Raw genomic sequence first — 12646 nt, 5'->3', positions numbered from 1 at the left:
AGTCAAATATTGAGGCAGTGGCATGGTTATTGTTGGGGGCTCTTAGCCATATTTATGTTAAGGATGAAGAACAAAAAGCCCAGAAGAACGATCTAAAATATGAGTTTGGCTGGAAACGAAGCACCAAGAAGGCTGTGGACTACCAAGTTAAAGCTGAGATCTCCATTGCCCAGGAAGACCAGGAAAGTAAAAAGGATGTCCTGAGGGCATCACAGGAGCTGGCAGGTTCTCACCTTTTGTGGCTTCAGAATCACAAGGGTGAGAGACTGTGCCTTGAGGAGAAAGCAGCAGAGCCCTATGCTCCAGAATGAAGGAGCCACACCAGGTTCCAGAAGGGCACTGGCATAGAGAACTTGTTCCTTGAAATCAGGATCAGAGTGCTCAGCAATCCTTGTACTCAAGCCCTACCACCAAAAAAGAGGAAAGTCTGGTTCCTGCTCTATCTTTGGCAGGAGACCGTGCATCATCCACATAACTCTGGTTTCAGGCACATTCAGAATATAGGAGTTCTGAGGTTAAGAAGGCTTCCACCTGGATTTCAGAAGAAGACCTGGAAGGCCAGGCTGTGTGCTCCTGAGCAGGCAGTATGTGAAGCTGTGAGTGAGCAGCCTAGTCTGTGGAAATCCCAGAAATTTAGAAAAGCCAGAAATGTGGATCATCTAAGGGAAACTGCAGAAAGTGAGCAAAGGCAGCGTAAGAGAGAAGCTATGGGAGCTACAACCAGCAGAAGGGCTAAAAGGGTGGAACCACATGGAGATCACAATTTGCCACAGATTGCTTCAGATGTTCCACATGGAACTGTAGGACTTAACATTTTCCCTGCTGGATTTTGGACTTGTTTTGGCGCCGGTGGCTTGTATGATTCTGTGTACATCTTTTGGAATGACAATGTTTATCTTGTGCCTTTGAATGTTGGGTGTATTTAATTTTTTATTTGTACAGGGTCTCACAGAGAGTTTGCCTTGGATCTTGGAGGAGACTTGTGACTTTGATTTTTCATCAATGCCAAAACTGTTGGGACACTGGAAGCTCTCAGAGATGTACAGAAATGCCTTTTGGAGAAAGATATGTACATGAGTCTTTGGGGATTCAGGAATGGAATGTTATAGTTTGTGTCTAGTTGTCATCCCAAAGCCTCACTTAAGTTATGCGACTGACATGGCTGGAGGATCAAGTGGCTTGAGGGGTGGGGCCAGATGACCAGGGAGGCCCAAAGGGTGAGGTCAGAGAGGTGAAAACTGTTAAACTAACTAGGCTTTGCTTTCTCAGAGATGTGGGGAGTGTCATCCTGGACCCTGCAGCACCTGAGCCTCTTCTCCAGTATCTTAAAACTTCCAGTAACTATGATCTAAATAAACCTTTCCTTTCCTCATTTTGAGTGTTGGGCATTTGTCCCAGCAACGAAAGAATAATAACTAAGATAGATGCAGATGTATAACACTACACAATGTTTGCCCTGTTTGTAGGAGACCAAGGAAGTCTAAGAAATTGTCTTGCCTGATTAACATAATTTTATGATCTTCTATAGTAAGCAAACCAAAAAGTTCTTATTTTCATACATCCATAAACTCCAAGTTATAATCATCAATAATTACTGTCACAAATAAAAATTTACAGGTCTTAACTTTGGAACAGAATCCATTTCTAGGACTTCACAACCCAGGAGAAGAAAGAGCTAGTACGTAGGTTGTTTGCGTTCTAGAATCAGAAAATAGGTTCACATAAAATTACTTAGTCTTTGAAATCCCCAGCTTCATATTTCAAAAAAGTAGAAATACAACAGCATAATTAAACTAATCAAATATAGTAGCATAAAAGGAGAGACCAATAAAGCAGCTCAGTAGTATTCTTTTAAAAGTCCAATTCTCAATGCCATAACAAAAAAGCACAAAAAGTTAAGGCACGAGTTATCAAAAACATACCATTTTCTGAGACAGGAACTCCACAACAGAGTGCCAAGTTCTATTTGAGACTGGCCAGCATGGAACTCCACAGCAGAGCAACATGGTCGGTTTTAAATCACCCAGAGAGGAACTCCACAGCAGAACACTGAGCAGGAAAAAGCCAAGCACAGCAAAACAGACCCAAAACAGTCCCAGCAGGACAAATCCAAACTTGGTATATCTAGACCTGGTAAGCTGAGGCACATTGCGAGACCCAGATTTACAAGAGTAGTCTCTTTCTGTTGAGAAACAGAGAGGTAGCAACAGGTAGCTGGGGTGAACTAGTCTGCCTGGAAAGATTCCAGGTACATCAAGAGGAGGTGACCAGATGGAACTTTGGGGAACTAATTTAAATACAAATTCCCAATTTGATATTTGCTTACCTATAGAGTCATAATGTTTGCTATTATGGTTTAAAATACAAACCCATTAGATACAATGTTCTCTCAATTGCTACATAGCACTACCCATTATTAGTGTTGCTAATTTTAGTACTGTAAATACAAAACTGTAACTGCCTTAACCACGTGATTTCTCTTAGGTAGTAATATCAGTAGGTGCTTAGGTAATAACTGAACCAAACCTCTACACCAAAGGTCAGAGGACAGTGCTATAAAAAATGACAAAGAGAAGAAGCAAAACACATTCTCAGGTCACTAGCCCACCCAAGACAAATGCAGAAGACACTATCATAGATGAAATTGGAAATCACACACCTGAAATCTCTGAAATAGTAATGCATGAAGTGAAGAAACAGTTGCAGAAAGGTATAGAGGAAATCAGATCAGAAATAATCTCTGAAGTAAAAAAGAAATAACTGTAATGAAATGAATTACTAAGTGTTTCTAAAAAAGAAACAGAAAAATGTAGAGGAGAATAGAAAAATGATAGAATACTTGAATAAGCAATATAGACAGGAAATAGTGCATGAAGCAGATTCAAAGAAATATGAAAGAAATTAAAAACTCATTTAAAAGTTGGCAAAACCATCTGAATGAAAATGAACAGAGAATTTCCGACCTTGAAAATACTGCTACAGCTAGTGAAAAGGTAATGAGAGATCTCCTAAAAACAGCTAAGATGCAGGAAAAAATAATCCAACATCTTCAAGAAAATGCAAAAACAAACAATATAAGACTAATAAGCATCAGTGAGAAAGAAGGAGTCAAAACAAACAATAAAAAATATATAGCAGAAATAATAACAAAAAACTTTCCAAATATGGGGAAACAATCTGATATTCAGGTAACCCAGGTATACAGAACTCCAAATAACATCAACCCAATTAAAGCCACACTATGACATATAATCAAGATCCCGGAAACTTAGCACCAGAAGAGTATACTAAAATCCACCAGAGAAAACAGATCACATTTAAAGGAAAAACCATCAGAATAATGGCAGATTTCTTGTCACCAACCATCCAGTCAAGAAAAGCATGGAACAAACAACTTTAAGTCTTGCAAGAAAACAAATTTCAACACAGACTAATATACCCTGCAAAACTCTCTTTAAAGTTTAATGGAGAAATGAAATACTTCCATGACAAAGTACAACTAAAGAAATAAATGACGACCAAACCAAACTTACACAGACTACTAAAAAATATTCTAGAGAGGGATAAAAATGTACACAACTCCATGAATGAGAATGGAAAGAACCCACAAAATAGGGTGAACAGTTAAATGCAGGAGAAAAATAGATAAACAACAACTGGTAAATAACATGTCAACTACAAGTCTATATATCTCAATTATAACCATCAATGTAAATGGACTCAATTCACCAATTAAAAGAAATAGACTGGTAGTGTGGACGAGGAAGCATAGCAAAATACAACAATATGCTGCATACAAGAAACACACTTAACACATAAAGAAATTCACAGGTTGAAAGTCAAAGGATGCAAAATGATATTACATGACCCAGGACCTCTGAAAAAAGCAGAGGTCGCAACCATGTTTGTAGAAAATCTGAATTTCACACCAAGAATGACCAAATGAAATAAAGATGGCCACTACACACTGGTTAGGGGGAAAATACAACAGGAAGAGGTAATATTCATAAATATGTATGCTCCAAACACAGTAGCACTCATCTATATAAGACAAATCACAATGGACATGGAAAACCTAATATCCAATACCACAATCTTAACAGGAGACCTTACCACCCCTTATCCCAAAAAGATAGGTCAAGCAGACAAAAAATTATCAAAGAGGAAGCAGAACTAAACCAGACCTTTGGACAAATGGACTTTAGTGGACATTCACAGAGTGTTCCGCCCAACTACATCTGTATACACATTCTTTTCAGCTGTACATGGGACATTCTATAAAATAGACCACATTCTGGTACATAGATCATGCTTACAATATGTGCAAGAAAACAGAAATTATCCCATGCATATTATCTGACTGCAGGGCAACAAAACTGGAAATAAATGACAAAAGAATCCACAAAAATCCTATAAACACATGGAAATTAAACAACATCCTCTTCAGAAACCAATGGGATACAAATGAAATTAAACAATATCTACAATTCAAAAAAATTCCAAACACAAATTATCAAAATTTGTGGAATGTAATCAAAGAAGTTCTTAGAAGGAAATTTATCGCTGTGAACTCACACATTAGGATAACAGAATGTGAACAAATAAATACCCTAATGCTACACCTCAAGTTTCTTGAAAAAGAAGAAAAAACCAAACACAAAGCACAAAGATGGCAGGAAATTATCAAGCTTAGGGCAGAAATTAATGCAATTGCGACAAAGAAAACAATATGAACAATTAATGAATCAAAAATCTGATTCCTTGAAAGGTTAAATAAAATGGATAAGCCCATATTCTCATTTAAAAAAATGAAAAAAACCTCTCAAGTTCAAGCAATAAGGAATGAAAAGGGTGAAATTATTACAGACCATGTGAAAATTCAGATCATCAATAGCTACTTTGAGAATCTTTGCTCTCACAGAATCGAAGACACAGAAGAAATGGATAGATTTTTAGAAAGGTACAAATTACCAAAACTGACTTAAGAAGATATAAGAACTCTCAATAATCCAATACCAGCAATGAAATTGAAAATGTAATAAAAAATTACCCAACAAAGGAAAAACAAGGTCCTGAGGGATTCACAGCTGAATTCTATAAGAAATTTACAGACGATTTAATTCCAATACTTCTCAAACTCTTGAATAAAATTGAAAGGAAGAAATACTCCCAAAATCATTTCTGGAGACAAGTATTGTACTGATACTAAAACCAGGAAACATCCAACTAAAAAAGATAACTACAAGCCAGTCTCGATCATGAACATAGATGCAAAAATCCTCAACAAAATCCCAGCAAACAATGCAACAAATCATCCAGAAGGTTATACTCCATGACTAGGTAGGTTGGATTCATCCCAGGTATGCAAGGATGGCTCAACATATGCAAATCTATAAATGTAATACACTATACCAATACAGCCAAATTTAAAAAAAAAAAACACATATCATCTTAATTGAAGCAGAAAAGGCTTTTGACGAAGTCCAACATTCATTCATGATCAAAGCCATACAGAAAATTGGAATAGATGGCCTCTACTTTAATCTGATAAAAGCCATCTATGAAAATTCAACAGCCAACATAATTCTAAATTGGAAAAATGTGAAATCTTTTACTCTCAAATGAGGTGCAAATAAGAATGTCCTCTATATCTATACCGCTCCTAATCAATATAGTTCTGGAATCATTAGCTACAGCCATTAGACAAGAGGGAAAAATGAAAGGAATTAGAATAGGTAAAGAAGAAGTTGAGCTATTATTATTTGAAGATGACATGATACTCTATTTGGAAGACCAAAAATCTCCAACAAGAAGATCCTAGAATTAATAAACAAATTCAGTGGTATATCAGATTACAAAGTCAATACCAAAAAGTCAATAGCACTGCTCACAGATATTATATACACTGAGTCAGAAATTAGAGAAATAATACCCTTCAGAATAACATGGCAAAAATGAAATACATAGGAATTAACCTAACTAAAGAAGTAAAAGAGATATTCAATAAAAATTACAGTACTCTGAACTAAGAGATAGAAGAGGATTTCAGGAAATGGAAAGATATTTCTTTCTCCTGGATAGGAAGAACCAACATTGTGACCATATTTCCAAAATTGTTATATAGATTTAATACAGTCCCTATAAAATACCACCAACATGCCTCACAAATTTAGAGAAATTAATCCTAAAATTTATTTGGAACCAGAAAAGACCTAGAATAGCAAAGGCAATCCTGGGCAACAAAGGCAAAGAGGGGGCATCACAATCCCTGACTTGAAGTTATACTACAAAGCTACTGTGATGAAATCATCATGCTTTTGGGCAAAAAATTAAACCTGAGGATCAGTGGAACATAGTAGAAAATGAAGGTACACTACAAACACATTCAGCCATATTTTGTTTGACAAAGGGGCCAAACATTTTACTGGAAGAAAGATAGCCTCTTTAACAAATGGTACTAGAAAAACTGGCTTTCTACATGCTGAAAACTAAACCTAGACCCAGATCTATCACCATGCACTAAACTAAACTCAAAGCTATTTTCTCTTAATTTAACAAGAAGAAAGATTTGTACTAATAGAGTTTGGACAGGATATCATGTCTGCATCTTGTACTATGAATAATCACTATGAAGACAATATTATTCAATGTATTAATTATTGAATCTGTCTCACTAATCAGTTTTGAAACTGTCTCATTGCTATTTTTTCCCAATAAAATTAATAAAAAGAAAAAAGTTTAAAAAAGTCAAAATAGATTAGATATCTAAAAATTATGCAAAAACTCTATGCAAAAAAACAAAAACAAAAACAAACAAGCAAACTAAAAGTTCAATTTGATTTTAGGGCTGGGTAAATAACTCGGTAAAATACTAACCTGCCTGGCAAAGGCAGGGCTCAGAGTTCAATCCCAGGTACCACACATACAATAATAATAATATAATAATAATAAAAATAATAATATTGTATACCAGAAAATCCTAATCTAGTGGAAGAGAAAGTAGGGGGAAATTTTGAAGAAAAAGTGGTAGATGAACATTTCATGACCTAAAATTGAACTGCAGGGAAATACTTGAAAGAATTAACCCCTGGAACCTCCTCCTATTAAGAAGATTTTGCATGTCAAAAGAAATTACCTACAAAGGGAAAAGACAACCCACAAATTTAGACAAAATTTTAATTAATAATCAACCAGACAAAAGTTTTCTATCTGGAATATATAACAAACTAAAAAATATCAAGGCCTCAAAATTTAAGATCCAATCCAACAATGGGCATTTGGAATGAATACAAACTTCTCAGAAGAAGAAATACCAGAGGCAATAAACACATGAAAAACTGCACCACATCACTGGCCATCTAAGAAATGCAAATTTAAAGCAACATTGAGATATGATATCACCAGAAAAAATGACTATCATAAAGAAAACAATCAACCACAAATGCTGGAGAGGCTGCAGGGGAAAAGGAACTCTTCTCCATTGCTGGTGGGAATGTAGACTGGTGGGCACAACTATTACAGAAATCAGTATGGATACTCCTCAAAGAACTATAACTACAAATTCCATTTAATCCATTTATTCCCCTTCTGGGGATTTTCAGAAAAGATCTGAAAACATATCATATCATATCATATCATATCATATCATATCATATCATATCATAGTGATATATGTGCACCCATGTTTATAACAGTACAATCTGTGATAGTCAAATCTTGGAAACAACCAAAATGTTCATCACCTGAAGAATGGATGAAAATGATGTATTTTTGTACAATGGAGTACTACTTAGCTATAAAAAAAACAAACTCAAAGCCTTCATAGCTAAGCGGATGCAACTTGAAATAAACCAGACCCACATGTGTAAATATTCTCCCTAGTATAAGAACTCAAAAGCTCAAAAGAAGAAATAAAAGTTGAAAGGTGTAACAGACACAGTTAAATGTAAAGTAACCGAACTTAAAGATTAAACAATGAAGAAAGAGAAGGGAGAAAAAATAGGAAATAAGGTAGGGGAAAAACCATATATATATATGATAGATGAAGCAATTGTCCTAAGAATTTGTCAGTTTTTTGAAAATAGCTGTTAACAGGTAGAACTCTCACCTTGGCTAACTTTCTATGCTGATATCTGTGGACTAAGCAACTACATTGTGAATAGCAATGTGTAATACTAAAACCACACTTGAAATAACTGTCATCTTGGTCTTCTAAATGTGTGCCCTTTCTAATGTCATAGAAATTATTAATTATTATTAATTATTACTTACTCTTTAAATTCTTTTAAAAAGGTAATAAAAGAAAATGAGAGACAAGAACAATTTAAGTTTTCTTGAAAGCATGTGGCAATGTTCAATGATATATCCCATCTTGCAAAACTATATCTGTTAATCTAAGCAGAGATAGAGGGGTGCAACCAATTAAAATGAAAGCATGTGCTGCCCCTCTAGCCAGTGGCCTCCCTTGGAGGTGTGGAGAAGGTCATCCTGGACATGGCTGCACCTGAGTCTTTGCTCCAGACCCTGCAGAGCAGGGTGGCAGTTTCTGCAATTATCAGTTGCAGGCAGAGAGGGGATGTTTGGTGAAGACAGAGGCAATGACCCTTTTTCCTGAGAAAATAAGGCTCTGAGATCTTGCTACATCATTGAGGCTGTTTTAAACTATGAAACGTCCAGTAACTGTGAGCTAAATAAACCTTCCCTTCTCTCATTTTGAGTGTCGGGTATTTGTCCCAGTAACAAGAGAAGAGTAACTAATACAGTTACCATAATTAACTTTAATCCTATTTAATGCCTAAGACTTAGGAAAATGATAACTACCAAAATGCCAAATGAGGGTACACAAAATTGTTGTTGAATTAGAAGAAACTTCATGGAAAAGAGAAATATTCTTGAGTTACCATTTGATCTAGCTGTGTCATTCCTTGATGTGTAGCTAAAGAAAACAATGTCAGAATGCTACAGATACCTATTTCACAACAACCAAAATATAGAACCAGTTTAGGGGCCCAGTAACAAATGAATGGATAAAGTATGTACATATACATGATAGAGTACTATTTACATAAAGAATAAAAGTTTGCCATTTGCAGAAAAAAAATGGATGGATCTGGAGAATCAGTGTGTTGAGCAAAATACGACATCAATGAAAAGACAAATATTGGATGTTCTCCCTTATACTTGTAACCTAATATGGATAGCATAAAATAAAAGGAAGACTTATTAACAAGAGGAAGGTTAAAAAGAAGAGGTGGACAGAGTGTGAGGGTTCATAAAGGGGTATGGATAGGATCAAAATATATTCACTGAAGTCCAATGTTTTGTAAAATTTATGAACACTAGTAATGAAATAAAAGGCACACAGGAGTCATTTGAGAGAGACACTTCTATTTTATGACACTAGCTCACAGCACAAAGCCCAATCCTTCAAAGGTAGCATTGATTTTCATCATAGAAATTTTAATTCTTAACATGGTCACATCGAGAATCATGGTCATTGGGGACAATGGTCACATTGAAGACATAGAATTTGGAAAAAAAAATTCAAACCATACCAGATGAAAAATGTATCTTCTACTTTATTATGAATATTATAATAGGTATTATCTTATCTAATTTATCCCTCACCTTCAGATAGTCATTTGACTATTGGAAGAACAAATGACTATTAATTGCACAATCAGTTAGTGCTACATGGTCTTAGCATAAGGATAATGGATTTTTTTTTCTATTGCATGAAAGATATACTAATATTTATAGATGGATATAAAATTAATACAGACTAAGTGTTAGTCATGGGAGTGTCATGGACTGGTGTGCACAGGCACACACGTGTGTGTTTGTCCAACAAAGTTTTCCTATCTGGTATAGCAATCAAAAAATTGAATTCATTACACAATTTAACTTGCAATTAATCATTTCCATTTTTTTCAAGACCCCTTTTCAGGTTAGACTGTCCAAACATGTTTTCTTATTAAATAAATGCATACAATATTTCAAGATTTTCTCTAAGGTATTTTTGTTGAAAATTTTATTATTTAATTGCATTTGTTAGTAAATTTGTACATAAGATTCAGAAATCAAGAAGTACAAGAATTATTATAGTATAAAGTTTTTCTTTTATCCTCATTCTGCTGTCATTCCTCACTTCTCTTCCTTGAACACATACTGGTAGCTTATTACATCTTTCCAAGGTTATTGCCCAATTGTTTCATTGTAGAGTGTTATTTAATTATTCTGCTTTATGATACCAGAATGAATCAACAGAAGCAACATCTTTCTGATACTGAATTTTCCTGTCTAAGATTTTGTTACCTTTCTGTAAGTTCATATCATTTATGTATTTATTTTGTACCAGGAATTGAACTCAAGGCCTTCCATTTGCTGTGTAGGCACTGTGCCACTGAGCTATATCCTTGGCTGTTCAAATCTTTTGTGTTCCTTATATTCACTTCAGATTCACCAACTTCTGGGAGTGGCAATGCATGCCTGTGATCCCAGCACTTGGGAGGCTGAGGAAAGAGGATCACCCCTATTTCGAGGTCAGTTTGTGCTATATAATGATTTAAAGGCTGAACTACATGGTGAGACCTTATCTCAAAAAGAAAAAAATCAAGACAAAACAGAAAAACAGATCCACCAATTGCTACAAGACAGTAGTTAATACTTCACAGATGAAAAATCAGAAATCCGAGGTCACAGAGGTACTAAGCTTTTGAACTCTGCTATAGTTTGAATGAGTGCCCACCACCAAGATTTCTGTTTTAAAAGGTATGGTCACTAGTTTCTGGAGTGGTGACTTCTTTAGGAGATTGGATCTAGTGGGAGGAAGTTAGATCATTAGGGGTCTGCTCTTACAAGGGATACTGGAATGTCAGTGTCTTCTAGTCTGTGTTGCTTTGTTTTCCACCTGCCACGAGGTAAGCAGCTTCTTCCACTACTTGCTTCTGCCATTGATGTACTACCTTACCACAGGCCCGTAACAAAGGAGCCAAAAGACCATTGACTGATACTTACACAACAGTCAAAAGAGATCTTTCCTCCTTATAGGTTATTCAGGTTTTTTGTTACAGTAATGGAAAACTAACAGAGACTCCAATGCCATTATTTGTTGCCATAAACCAGAGAAAGATTTTATAGGTAGAAAGGTGACTGCTGTGAATAACCATGAAACTTACATTATTTTTCACCAATTATAGGTATCTTAAGTGTATTTAATTCAATAGATCATTCTAGTTACCTTTTTAAATTATTTGGATAGTATATATTTCTACTAAATAGTGAAAGATGAAGTAGTAATCCACATCATGCTATGATGATTCATCTATCAATTTTTCATGCTTTCACAACAGCTTTCCTTAAATTATGACCTTTCAGCATTCCCATAAATGCAGCTGGCATGATTTCAAATCCTTTGAGAGTGTGTTTTCAATACTGGATTTTGCTCTCTACAGTCCATTTCATCAACTCTTTCAGAGCCTTCTCACAGACCTTTCCGTGCCACCTGCTGAAGAGGAACCCTTCTATATGGAGTTGTTTGTAGATGTTACTCTCTGAGGGTAGACTTGGGGGCAATGGGCTGGTGTGCTTATGCAACAAAATGGCCCCACAGATTGCAATTCCTCTAAAATTCTTCATCTGGGGTAAACAGTGTTCAAGAGCTCTCTACCTACATTATCAAAATAGCAATCATAATCATTAGGGGAGGCTTTTATTAATGTTTCTTCCAAAGAATCTACTGTCTTGTAGTTGAAGGAAACATCAAATCCAACTTGTTTAAGAAAGGCACCTTTTGCATCAGACCCTGCAGTTCCAACAAATGCACAGCTCTTGAGCTTAGCTATCTGCCCCACAACAGAGCCAACTGCTCCTGCTGCTGCATTTACCAGCACCGTTTCTCCACTCTGTGTCACAGATGTCCAGCAGGCCAAAATAAGCAGTTGTGTCTGGCATGCCAGCTGTCCACAAGGCCGAAGACAGTGGTAATGTATCTGGCCACCATGTAGGCAGTAATTCCGGTCCTTTCCCATCAGAAATGGAGTGTTTTGTCTAGCCTGAAAGAGACACTATGACAGTTCCTATTGGGAAGGCTGAGTTTTTACTTTCCACAACTCTGGCTACTCATTCTCCCACCATCGCATCACCCTCCTTCAGCTTTTTGGATGCCATTCTCATGTAAAGATCCACAGAGAGAAGTAAGGCTTGAAGCAGGACCTCTCCTTTTTTTAAGGGTGGGAGCTCAGTAGTCTTCAACTCAAAGTCACTCTGAGTAGGCTTGCCCTAAAAGTGCTTCTTCAGGGTCCAGCTCTTAGCATTAACCATCATGAGGCTCAAAAGTCTGCTGGTTGTACTTCCTAGAGGTACCTAGAGGATTGCTCCTCTAAGGCTTTTAACATTATATTATTCATTTCTTACAGTAGCAACTACAAGAAGACAATATTTTCTTTGCTTTTTACATAAAATGAGTCCACCAAAAGGATGAATCAAAGTGTCCTGTAAAATGCATGTAGTAGATCATAAATTTAGTATTGGAATTAGTGTGCCTGTCTCCATTAGCTATGCCCTTAACCCTACAATCTTGTCTCCAGATTTCATGAAGATTGGCCAAAAACTTACTCGAGTCTTCACTAATCGCTATAATGTCTTT

The 12646-nt window shown here is 36.0% G+C and overlaps 1 pseudogene; it reads right to left on the bottom strand.

The window, feature by feature from the left end:
• Nucleotides 1-11334: 11334 nt before the first annotated feature.
• LOC101565559 lies at nt 11335-12321 on the bottom strand (annotated as a pseudogene).
• Between the last annotated feature and the right edge of the window lie 325 nt (nt 12322-12646).

Source organism: Octodon degus, unplaced genomic scaffold, assembly GCF_000260255.1.
Source record: "Octodon degus isolate 3935 unplaced genomic scaffold, OctDeg1.0 scaffold00012, whole genome shotgun sequence".
Lineage (NCBI taxonomy): Eukaryota > Metazoa > Chordata > Mammalia > Rodentia > Octodontidae > Octodon > Octodon degus.
This window is presented reverse-complemented; position numbering and strand designations above follow the sequence as displayed.